The sequence below is a fragment of the Danio rerio genome, chromosome 2, assembly GCF_052040795.2.
Source record: "Danio rerio strain M-AB ecotype USA chromosome 2, GRCz13ab, whole genome shotgun sequence".
In the NCBI taxonomy this organism is placed as follows: Eukaryota; Metazoa; Chordata; class Actinopteri; order Cypriniformes; family Danionidae; genus Danio; species Danio rerio.
The window spans coordinates 17,314,598-17,327,808 of NC_141022.1; the positions used below are offsets into that span (position 1 = coordinate 17,314,598).

The window sequence follows — 13,211 nt, forward strand, 5'->3', positions numbered from 1 at the left end:
CCCAGGGGTCCCTTTTGAGCTGAAGCCGCCCCCGGAAAGAGTGACTGATTCCCCGCCGACTGTGGTGGCTCAAGTGGGCATGGAAGAAACACCCTGGAGGTCTTTTCTTGGGCTACTTCAAGAGCTCAAGCTGTCCCAGAAAGAGTGACTGATCCCTGCCAGGAGCTGGCTGCTCGCGTGGGCGTTCAAGAAGCCCCCTGGAAGTCTTTTTCCAGGGTTCCCTTTAGAGCTGAAGCTGCCCTCGGAAAGAGTGGCTGGTTCCTGCCAATTGCTGGCAGCTCGTTCGGGCATGCAAGAAACCCTCTAGAGGTCTTTCCCAGGGTTCCCTTTAGAGCTGAAGCTGCCCCAAAAAGAGTGACTGATTCCCGCTGATTGTGGTGGCTCAAGTGGGCATGAAAGAATCACCCTGGAGGTCCTTCCCAATGGTCCCTTAAGTAGCTGACGCTACCCCACAAAGAGTGACTGATTCCTGCTAGTTGGGGCAGCTCGTTTGGGATTGGAAGAAATGCCCTGGAGGTCTTTTCTTGGGCTCCTTCAAGAGCTCAAGCTGCCCCAGAAGGAGTGACTGATGTGGTGGCTCACGCGGGCATGGAAGAAATGCCATGCAAGTCCTTTCCAGGGGTTCCTTTAGAGCTGGAGCTGCCCCAAAAAAGAGTCACTGATTCCCGCTGATTGTGGTGGCTCATACGGGCATGGAAGAAACGCCCTGGAAGTCTTTTCCCAAGGCTCAAGCAGGTAAAGGAAGACAGGTTGATCTCCGAGGCCGGCCCAGACAAAATCCTGGTCTGGACTTCTGAAGGGGGGATGGCAACTACACTGACTTGGTCGGAAAAGTCTCTCAAACAGGGGCTTTTCAAGTACCCTCATTGGGCACCAGCGGCCCATAGTCACGTCTCTTTGCCGTATTCAAGCTTGGAGTTTGTTTTTGGTCACCAACGGCTCTTAGTTAAGCCTAAAATGTTATGTCTGTCTGTCTGTCTGTCTGTCTGTCTGTCTGTCTGTCAGCAAATGTGCTGGAGGTTTAAGGGTTAAAAAATAGTACCTGTTATGCTTGCCGACATTGTATTATTTGTGGCGTAGATTGCGGCTCCTACTGCTGACAGTTTGTGGGTATCGCTTCTCGGCCTTTTGGCTAAGATCAAGTGTAGTATCTATTCTTGCACTTTTTAAGGTAAGACGTTTTAAGTATTTATTGGCTATTTATTGTGGTTTTAGTGTTTTAGTGTGTTTTAAGCTGTTGGTGCCTCCACCATGTCGGCTGCTCGTGCCGGCGTGAGGAGGCACCACAGCGTACGCTTTTTATTAAAAGAAAAAAATGGTAAGCTCCTGGAGATGTCCAGACTGGACTTCTCCAGGAAGCTGATACAAAAAACCTTAAATTTTAGCCTTGAAGACCTGAATTGTATAGTGACTCTGCCTCTAGGAAAAGGATTTGATTATAGTTTTAGAGCTGCTTCCCTATTAAATGACTTCTGGCAAAGGTTTGATGCGGTTAAGATCCAGTTTTCCATGTTTACTGTGGAAAAACTTTCTGACAACACACTTAAAACTGTGATTGTCAGAATGTTTAATGAAACAGTTACTGGAGATGACATTTGTGTGTGGCTGGGCAGATATTGCACTGTTCGAGGCCAGCCAGTCAAGGTGCTAGATGAGGATGGCATCTGGAATTGCTCCTGGCGAATTCCCATTAAACAATGGGAAGATGCCGGGGGCTACCAGGGCCTGAGACATCTGCCCTCAATGATTGTGCTTGGAGAGAACAGGGGCTACATTCATTATCAGGGGATGCCCAAATTGTGCAGAAAGTGTGGGAAGAATGGGCATCTCGCTGAAGCATGCCAGGAGTTAATCTGTGGGAAGTGCAGAGAAGTTGGTCACAGTTTTGAGCAGTGCACCAATGGCAGGCGGTGCAATCTGTGTGGAGAAGAAAACCATCTCTTCAGAGATTGCCCAAAAAGCTTTGCCAACAAGCTGAAAAACAACAAAATGGCCGCCCCACAAGCAAGCATGGTTGAACAAAGGGAGGAGGCGGTCCCTGTGGTTTTGGCGGGAAATTCCCTGCCAGCCACAGGAACCGGCCAGGAAGAAGGAAATGGGGCGGCCATAGGGGCGGAGTCACCCATTTTATTTGAACAGAGGGAGGAAGCCCCTCCCCAACAAAGTGTGACACAAAATGTAACAGCCAATGAGGAGGAGGAAACGGCTTCCTCTCTCCTCACCGTCTCTGAGGCAAGTGTTGACGCTAGTCAAAGTGAAACTCAGTGTTCACTTCCTTATGCTCAGATGCAGAAACGGGCTGCGAGATCTCCTCTGGAAATGGAGGAGAAAAGACTAAGGGCTTCAGAGCGGCTAGATAGTTCCAAATCGGAAGATCTAGACCGCTCATGGCCCTTAGGTTCTCCAAATGGAGTTTCATTTCTGCATGTAAAGCTAAGATCATCATCACCGAAGGAGCTACAAGAGGTCTTCTCTGTGGCTTCTGAAGTGGTTAGCATCTCCTCCCCTGACCCAACACCTGTTGGGATAGGTGAAGAGCAGATGCAACAAGACATAACCTGATTTTTATCTTGTTTTTAAAACCATTGATATCTTTGTAAACTAACTGTAACTCTTTTAAATGTTCATATCCCTTTTTCATCTGCTCATGGCCCTTACTATTTCCACTATTAATGTGAGAAGTGTGAGGAGCCCCATTCGAGCACAAAGCGTTTTATCTTTTTTAAAACTCTTAAAGTCTGATGTGTTTTTATTACAAGAATGTGCCTTACCTTTTATCTCTAATTACAGAAAGTGGGAAGACGTGTGGACCCCAGGTCCCTCCCTATGGAGCGGATCGAACCAAAACAAAAATGATGGGGTCGCAATTTTAATAAACAATCCCAACATTCTGGTGAAGGGTACCACTGTGGTGAGAGATGGGCGGGCTTTTTTAGTAACACTGACTTTTTTAGGAAGAGATTTTAATGTTTTAAATATATACGGACACACTGATAAAAACGAGAGATATGAACTTTTAGAAGACTTGCAGCCCCACATGCTTGGTTGTAACAGTTTTCCTGTTACTATTTGAAAATTCTACCTGTAGTAGCTATCTCACCCATTAGAGGGCGATCTAGGTAGTAAGTCTCCAATCTGCTTAAAAGGAGGTAGAGAAGAAGCAGTAGGTATGAAGTATGGTGCCTAGCACATGGAAAGGCTTCTTCACTGCGCTGTTGTTTGTTGCCCTTATTTGAGGAACATTTTTGTTCTTATATCTCAGATAGGGTTTTTTGGTATCCACTTTAAGTCATCAAAACAGGACCTGGACAATCCATCCTCATATCCACAGACTTTTTCCATCCACTTTCCTACTGATTCCGTGGCCAGCCATTGATGAACTGTTTGCTGAACTTGATCTTTCATGTGATTCACTTAAGGACTGTTGGTATCTTTTTTGGATTGCTATAAATACTGGATTCAATGAGAAAGACACTTATCGAATGCTTATTTCTGTCTAATAGTGATCATTAATGAGTTGACTGCTGATCATTTCATATCCCCAGTGTGTAACAATAATTATTCATACCTGCTGTCATATACATTTATTCTAAATACACATGAATCTTTGAAAGTTGTTTTGTGGTCTCTCAATTTCTTTAATGTAGCTTCAAAAAAAAAAGTAGTTGTTACATATTTGGCGCCCGAACAAAAGACAAAATTTGATTGAATTCTTGAGAGATACATTCTGCTTTCTTTGAGTCATGTTTTTGTTAATGTGTCTATGAGGCCATAATTTCAAAAGTCCTAACATTACACTCTATTTCATCATTCTAAAGTTGACATTATTTGAAGAGCTTTAGTAGCTTCAAAATGGCTGCCTTGGCTAAAGAGACAGAGGGTGATGATTCTTTGTTAACTGATTATTTTTCAGAGCCTTTCACTACTCATCGAGAGCCTATTCAAGACCTTATTCATTCTCTCGCTAGCTTGTACTTGGAAAATGAACCTGAAATTGGTGAACAAGAAGAAGGGGATTTTGATGATTCTTTGTTACCTCCTCCACCTCCTACAATTGAAGATGATGATAGCTTGTTAACAATGATTATGGCCACAAGAATGCATAAAGTTGAAAGTAGAGTTGAAGCATTTGAAAATTCCTCTGATGTTCGTTTTAAAGACATTCAGCATCAGCTGAATGAACAAAGTAATAGGATTGCTGTCATTGAGAGTCAGGTCCAGCACATGCTAAAACAGTACCAAGATCACCCCATAGATGTACAACAGCTCGAGAATTCGTTATCTACCATGTGAAAGAAGGAGTGTACCCAAGTGAAAGATACTTTAGAAACAAAGGTTCAAGAGTTGGGGCAAGCAATTATGGATTGCCTGAAACGGAGAGATGGACAATTGAAATCATTAATCCAGCCTTCTGGGGGTGCAACGTCTACTCCACACTTCAGCCACACCATATTAGACCATGGATCTTGTCGTCCTGTACATTTTAAGACTCCTATCAAGCTAGAGTTTCCAAAATTTGGGAGTTTAGATGGGGAAGACCCTATTACATACCTGGAACGATGTGATGAATATCTGGCTGTACAACCTTTAAATGACTCTGAGATCATATCCATGCTTCCTTCTGTATTGACACACACACAGCTAAAGACTGGTGGGTAGCCGAGAAGAAGAGGGTAAGAACATGGACACAATTCAAGTCTGTTTTTCTTCAATCTTTCTTAGCAGATGATCATGATGTTGAAGTGGAAAGAAGGATCAGAGAAAGGAAACAAGGGGTTGATGAAAGTATTCGAACATTTGCCTACCAGTACAGAGCATTATGTCTGAGACTGAAACCTTCCATGACAGAGCGTGAGATTCTCCAAGCGACACTACGGAACTGTAACCCAAGAATAGCAAGCATTTTAAGAGTTACTGTAACTACTGTAGATGAGTTGGTACGTGTAGGAACACTTATAGAAAAAGATATCAATGAAGAAAGATCATTTTGGAGACAGAGGCACCAAGAAGCTAATGCAAAGTCCCCTGAGGGTAATAAATTTTTTAAGGGCCGACAGTCGAACCCTCACATAGCTGTATGTTCTGATAGCAGTAAAGGATCTCCTGTCACATTAACATTGCCCTTAACTATTAAAGGTCATCAATATCAAGCAATTCTGGATACTGGGAGCACTTACTCTTTAATTCAAGAGTCCTGCTGGAAACGACTAAAGTCAAATCATGAAGTTTTGCAATCGAGTAGAGGACAGTCCTTTTCTCTTGCAAATGGATGTGTACAATCAGCCTTGGGGAAGATAGCTTGGCAGGCTACCATCCACGGACATGACTATCCTATCAGAGCATATGTAATGAAAGATTGTGACTTGGCTTTTCCTGTTTTGTTGGGCCTGGAATTTTTGAAGATGTCTGGAATCACAGTCGATTTTAGAAATTCTTCCTATTCTTTACCTGAAGAATATGGGGTAATCCACTCCTTCACCTCTTCCTCCCCTTCACCAATAGTAAGTCTGCACCTTGCACTACCTCTAATACCAACACCTTCTACTGATCTAACCATTATAAAGGAGTTAGTAGATCGAGCTGATGTCTCTAAAGCCCATAGACGTCAACTAGAAGGACTGATGCTTGATTGGCCCACTGTATGCACTGACACTTTAGGTCAAACCAACTTGATTCATCATCAAATCCATACAATTGATGAAATTCCTGTGCGAAAGAAGGCCTATCCTGTTCCAGTCAACAAACAGAAGTTTATAGATGAGGAAATAGCAAGAATGCTTGACAAAGGCATTATAAGACCTTCTGTATCTCCATGGGCATCACCAGTTGTACTTGTGCCTAAAAAAGATGGCAGTACCCGCTTTTGTGTTGATTATAGAGCTTTGAACTCCAAGACTCCTCTTGATGGGTTTCCAATGCCTCAAATTCAGGATATCCTTGAGTCCTTGTATGGAGCAACCATATTTAGCACATTAGACCTCAAATCTGGCTACTGGCAGGTAAAAATGGATAAAGACAGCATCAAAAAGACTGCTTTTGTCACCAAAAATGCCCAATATGAGTTTCTTCGTCTTCCTTTTGGCCTGCGAAATGCTGCTGCAACCTTTCAGAGGCTCATGAACAATGTTCTGAGAGACTACATGGGAGAGTTTTGCTTTGTCTATCTTGACGACATTGTGGTTTACTCAAAAACCATCCAAGATCACTTTCAACATCTCAAGCTACTCTTTGCAAAATTGCAAGACTCTGGTTTAACACTCAATCTCAAGAAATGTTCTATGTTGCAGAGGACCATTACTTACCTAGGACATGTTGTTTCTGAGGAAGGAGTACGGACTGAAGACACTAAAATCAAAGCAGTTCAGGATTTTCCTGTCCCAAAAAATCTCAAAGAGGTACAGAGATTTTTAGGTCTTGCTAGTTGGTACCATCGGTTCATTTCTCACTTCTCAGAGCGAGCTGCTCCATTGTATGCACTGAAAGGTAAGAATGCAATCTGGAACTGGACAGTTGAATGTCAAAATGCCTTTGATGATCTCAAATATGCACTACAACGAGCACCAGTATTAATGCCCCCGGATTTCACCAAAGTCTTTAGAGTGCAGACTGACGCCAGTGACATAGGACTAGGAGCTGTATTGACACAGGATTTTGATGGTGCAGAACACGTCATTGCCTATGCTTCACGTCTTTTACATGGAGCAGAAAAATCATACTCCACTGCAGAGAAGGAATGTCTTGCGGTCGTGTGGGCTGTAGAGAAGTGGAGGCAGTATTTGGAAGGACGAAACTTTGAAGTACTGACGGATCATTCTGCGCTGACTTGGGTTTTCAATAACCCTAAACCATCTTCACGCTTAACCAGATGGGCATTACGACTACAATGTTTCAGTTTCCTGGTCAAGTACCGTAAGGGGTCCTGCAATGTGGTACCTGATGCCCTATCCAGAGGTATACCAGGGCAAGAGGTTGTAGGTCATATTGCCATCTGCCAGGCTAACAAGACTGATCCTAATTTGCCAGTCAGCTGGGATGAAATTGGGAAAGCTCAGAAGCTTGATTCTTCTTTGCAAGCTCTATGGGAAGCAGCTAAGCAAGCCACCACAGATTCCAGCCGCATTGCTTATTGTGTACAGAATGACTACCTCTTTCGCAGGGTGCCTAACAAAGATCAAGGGTGTGTTTACCAACTAGTCATCCCTGCATCACTGAGAGAACAGTTTTTACACTTCGCCCATTCAAATCCACTGAGTGGACACTTAGGAAGGATGAAAACCTTGAAGAGATTACTTGACAGTGTCTATTGGCCTGAAGTCCGTAAGGATGTTTGGAGCTTTTGCACCCAGTGTAAGACTTGTCAAATATATAAACCGAGAATCTCGAAACTGTCTGGATTGTTGCAGTCAACACCCGTAGTAGAGCCTGGCTATATGCTGGGAGTGGATCTAATGGGTCCTTTCCCAAAAAGTAATCGATCGAATGAATTCTTATTAGTCTTTGTGGATTATTGCAGCAAGTGGGTGGAACTTTTTGCTTTAAGATCTGCAAAAACTCACCTCATAACTAACATCTTGACAAAAGAGATGTTCACTCGATGGGGAACTCCAGCATATCTCGTCTCTGACCGCGGCCCTCAATTTACAGCCCAATTGCTCAATGAGACCTGCAAGCGATGGGGAGTAGTTCAGAAGCTCAGTACTGCCTATCATCCGCAGACCAACTTAACTGAGAGGATAAACCGAACCCTAAAAACAATGTTGTCCTCTTATGTCCATGACAATCACCGGGACTGGGATAAATGTATCCCTGAGTTCAGGTATGCCATTAACTCAGCATGGCAGGAAAGTACGGGTTTCACTCCAGCTGAAGTTGCTTTGGGACGTAAGTTGAAGGGTCCTCTAGACAGGCTGATCCAGAGACCACCTAATCCAGACCATCTAGCATATAACACCCTTGAAAGGCAGAAAGCTTTCCTTGAGCAAGTGATTGCAAAGACCAGCCAAGCACAAGAGAGACAAGGAAAATACTACAATCAACGTAGAAAACCAAAGTCCTTTGAGGAAGGAGATTTGGTTTGGATCCTCACACACCCTCTGTCTCGAGCTGCAGATTCCTTTATGGCCAAATTAGCTCCGAAATGGCAAGGTCCTGGCAAAATTGTAAAAAAGGTAAATAATGTCAACTACAGAGTGGTAATGCTTGATAAACCCAGTCAATGTGATACTTACCATGTGGAAAAGTTGAAGGAATTTTATGGAACTGTATAACTCTTTTCTTTAGGGGAAGGGGTGTGTAACAGTTTTCCTGTTACTATTTGAAAATTCTACCTGTAGTAGCTATCTCACCCATTAGAGGGCGATCTAGGTAGTAAGTCTCCAATCTGCTTAAAAGGAGGTAGAGAAGAAGCAGTAGGTAGGAAGTATGGTGCCTAGCACATGGAAAGGCTTCTTCACTGCGCTGTTGTTTGTTGCCCTTATTTGAGGAACATTTTTGTTCTTATATCTCAGATAGGGTTTTTTGGTATCCACTTTAAGTCATCAAAACAGGACCTGGACAATCCATCCTCATATCCACAGACTTTTTCCATCCACTTTCCTACTGATTCCGTGGCCAGCCATTGATGAACTGTTTGCTGAACTTGATCTTTCATGTGATTCACTTAAGGACTGTTGGTATCTTTTTTGGATTGCTATAAATACTGGATTCAATGAGAAAGACACTTATCGAATGCTTATTTCTGTCTAATAGTGATCATTAATGAGTTGACTGCTGATCATTTCATATCCCCAGTGTGTAACAATAATTATTCATACCTGCTGTCATATACATTTATTCTAAATACACATGAATCTTTGAAAGTTGTTTTGTGGTCTCTCAATTTCTTTAATGTAGCTTCAAAAAAAAAAGTAGTTGTTACATGGTAAACCTCCCCTAGTGGTGGCAGGGGATTTTAATTGTATTCTAACACAGAAAGACAGGAAAAAGGCAGATTTTAAATTGGACAAAATATCAACTCTTTTAAACCATTTAGTTAAAGATTTTAAATTAGTTGACTGTTTTAGACAAGTGCATCCAAGAGAGGAAGGCTTCACTTGGTTCAGTAGTGACAGCACCAGTGCCTCTCGAATAGATTATATTTTTACAAGAGATTTCCCGCCCGTGGATGCTACATTGACCCCCACCTTTTTTTCTGATCACACAATACTATCCTGCACTCTTTCACTTCCCCCTGGTGTGACGATAGGCGGAGGGCTGTGGAAGCTGAACTGCTCCCTGTTGGAAGAGGAGGAAGTGGTTAAAGGATATAGGGAGCAGTTCAGCCAATGGCAGACCCTCCAGGACTTTTATGATACACGAGCACAGTGGTGGGAAATGGTTAAAGGGAGGACAAGAACATATTTTAAAAAAATAGGAAAACAGAGAAAAAACAAAGGGAAAAAACGCATGTTGGGGCTGCAAAAACGTTTACAAAGATATTTTAACCTTTTAAACAATGGATTTGATTTTAAACAAGAAGTAAATGAAGTTAAAAAAGAAATGCTAGAATTGTCAAAAATACTAAGTAAAGGTGTAATAGTAAGAAGCAAAGAAAAAGAAATTGAAGAAGGGGAAAAATGCACAAGGTACTTTTTTAAGAAAATCATGACAAGTGGGAGGGCAATAAACACTCTAAAAACAGAAGGGAGGGAGGCAAGTACCACACAAGACATTTTAGAAACAATAGAACTTTTTTATACACAACTTTTTAACGAAAAAGAAGTAAATCAGGAAGTCCAAAAAGAAGTTTTATCCTTTTTAGACAACAAAGTTAAAAACAGCAATCATGCACTTTTAACCCAAAATTTTAGCATTTTAGATTTTCAAAAAGCCCTCAAAGGTTTTAAACGAGGTAAATCCCCAGGCTTTGACGGGCTCCCATACGAATTTTATTCAACCTTCGGGGACATTTTAGTGCAAGATTTAATGACTGTTTTTAATGAATTTGAGAACACAAATAGACTTCCTGATAGTTTTAAAATGGGGATTGTAACACTTTTGTATAAAAAAGGAGATAGACAGAAATTGCAGAACTGGAGACCTATTACACTTTTAAATTTTGACTATAAGATTTTTAGCAAGATTTTAGCTTCACGAATGACCACAGTTTTAGAGGACGTGATCCACCTGGATCAAGCCTGTGCTGTACCTGGAAGGAAGATCACGGACAGCCTCATACTGATCAGAGATGCCATCTGTTTTGCGAGAGACAGAAACATTCGGTTAGCAGTCCTAAATTTAGATTTTGAAAAAGCCTTTGATCGAGTCTCGCACCAGTACCTCCTAGAGGTACTGAAAAATATGGGTTTCCCGGGGAAATTCATAGCCTGGGTGGGATTGCTATACAATGGGTTGACAAGCAAAATCCTAGTAAATGGGCATCTATCAAAGGAAGTTAAAATTTCCAGCGGCGTCCGTCAGGGGTGTCCGTTATCCCCCCTTCTGTACGTGGCATGTATAGAGCCTTTAGCACAGATCTTGAGAAGGGACAAATGGGTCAATGGTTTTAAGGTACCAGGGACAGGGGGACTGATCGCTAAGTGCGTCTTATACATGGATGATATAACGATTTTAGCCACTGACTTTTTAACCCTACAAAGAGTTTTAGATTTAACAGACTGGTATGGTCGGGCCTCGGGCGCCAAACTAAACAGGAACAAGTCCGAGGGGGGGGGACGTACAGACGACGGGGCTGGACCTTATTTTTAATGACAACTTTTTAAAGATTTTAGGGGTGAAGTTCGATAAAGAGGGTGGAGGAGGGCATAACTGGGATGATATTTTAAATAAAGTAAATAAAAAGTTGGGATACTGGGGTTTGAGAAAGCTGACTATGGAGGGCAAAATTTTGATTTTTAAATCTGTGATTTTACCCCTCATTTTACTTGTTTCCTCTGTTTTTAGTCCACCGAGAAGTTTTATCAGGAAGCTGGAAAGGGCGGTGTTTTATTTCCTGTGGGGATCCAAGTGGGAGCGCCTAAAAAGGACTGAACTGAAGAAAAAGCCAGAACATGGTGGAAAAGGCCTCCCAGATCCCCACCTGTTTTTAGGCAGCCGCTTCACCGCCCTGCATTTTAGCTACGCATTGACCCCATCCAAGGAAAACAAGACGGCAGCCATGACTCGATTCTGGATGGGCTCCTACTTAAGAAGCCTGAAAGTTTTAACGGTGGATCTTAAAAACCCAGTATCTTTTAATTTACCAAAAGAATATGATTTTATAAAGAAATTTTTAAAGAAGTATGTTTTAGAGACCAACGATGTCACCATTTTGACTAACCACAAGGCTCTCATTTCTCTTGTTCAGGATCGAGAGACGGTGAGTCGGGTGCCGGGCCTCACATTATGTGAGGCCCAACAAGTGTGGAGAAACGTGGCCCACCCAGCTCTCCAGAACGGACACAAGGACCTGTTGTGGATGGTGGCACATGAGATCCTCCCGGTCAGGGTGGTTATGCACTCCAGAGGCATGGCCAAAAACCCCACCTGCCCACGGCCTGGGTGTGGATGCCCAGAGACCGTGCGGCACCTGCTCTGGGAGTGCGGCGCTGCGCGGGACCTGTGGGCCAGGACCGGCCCCCTGTATCATCAGTACCTGCCGGCGGGGAGGGCCCAGATGGACTACCACCTTTTCATCCATGGGGTGGGCCAGGGCGTAAAAGACATGACAAAACAGGATTTTACAGCGCTCTGGCTCACCCTGACCGCCATCAAGGATGCCATCTGGGTCTCAAGAAACCTGCTGGTGGGGAAGCAGGTCACGGTACCCCTTCAAGGGACAAAGAGAATGATAGCAACCACGCTACAGGGGTACCGTACCTTAACAAGAGGCCAAGGGGGCCGGGGTCAAACGGAGGAGGTCCCGGCCGCCACCGTACCTGGCCACCCGTAGATGCACCCTCACCACTCTGGCTACGGGAACAGCGGGCCAGCAGGCCAGAGGAGGGGGATCTCCGCTATGCCCCTGAACTACAGGGACTGTGACCGTCCTGGAGAGTTGGTGTGAATGGATTTTATTGTTAGGACTCACCCTCGATCCGGGACAAAGAAATGATTTTATTTCTTTGTATTGTGTCTACGCTTTTACATTGTTTTTACTGGACCGGTTTTATTCGCTTTTATCAACGCTGCGCCTGGACTCTCTCGCTTTTAACATAACACACGCACACACAAAGACTTTTTGCACAACATACACTTTTATTTCTTCCAAGAACCAAGTTTTTGTTTTTAAAGGGAAATTTTATGTTTATTGTCTGTGTTTTATTGTCTTTTAAAGTGTGCAAAAATGTTTTATCGTGTGTTTTGTTTTGCTTTAGTTCCATTAAGTCCAGTGCTTAGTTAAAATGGTGACTAGCCAACAAGTTTTAGGCCAGTTTTATTGTTTTATTGTTTATGGTTTTATTTTTTATCCTTTATTTTTATTGAACAGCCTTGTTTTTTTACCCCATTGTATGTTTTTGTTTTTAAAAAACATGTCCTTTTTACAAACATTATTGTATTTTAAGTTCGCACAAAACACCAACCCTTTTAATTTATCCTCTGTTTTACCCCTATTCATTTACTCTGGAAGATTTTAAGGGAAATATGTGAACAAAAAAAAAAGATAAAGATATGTTTTTTGAGATGAAAATGTTATGAAACACGCTGTCAATAAATTTTTTTTCGAAAGAAAAATCTGTTCTTATCAGTATTATATTTGGTCTGGTCACGCGGCTGGGACTGCGATCGCCTCTGGGAGGTTCACCCTGGTGAGCGCTTTTGTAGTGCTTACCAAGACCTGCGAGAGGTACATCGGCTGCGTTCTTACAAAGTCTTTTAAGGTAAGGTCTCTTTTAATATTTATTCTGCTGGTTTTAAATTTATTGGTGTTTTTTAGAGAGCTGTAGGTGCCTCCACCATGTCGGCTGCTCGTGCCGGCATGCGGAGGCACCACAGCGTGCGTTTTAATTTCAAATGTGTTAATGGAAAGCTCCTGGAGATGTCCAGATTGGATTTCTCCAGGAAGCTTATCCAAAAAGCCTTAGATTTCAAACCAGAAGAACTGAACTGTATTGTGACTCTGCCCCTGAACAAAGGATTTGATTTGAGTTTTAAGACTGCTTCTCTGCTCAATGCTTTTTGGCAAAGATTTGAATCGGTTAAAGCCCAGTTTTCCATGTTTACTGTGGAAAAGC

General features: G+C 42.8%; 1 protein-coding gene and 1 pseudogene across 1 annotated transcript in view; both read left to right on the plus strand.

The window, feature by feature from the left end:
• Positions 1-13,211, plus strand: part of LOC147846296 (uncharacterized) — a 58,594-nt gene that overhangs the window by 20,479 nt on the left and 24,904 nt on the right. The gene's annotated exons all lie outside the window — the stretch shown is intronic.
• Positions 1,113-1,289, plus strand: LOC141379443 (U2 spliceosomal RNA; annotated as a pseudogene).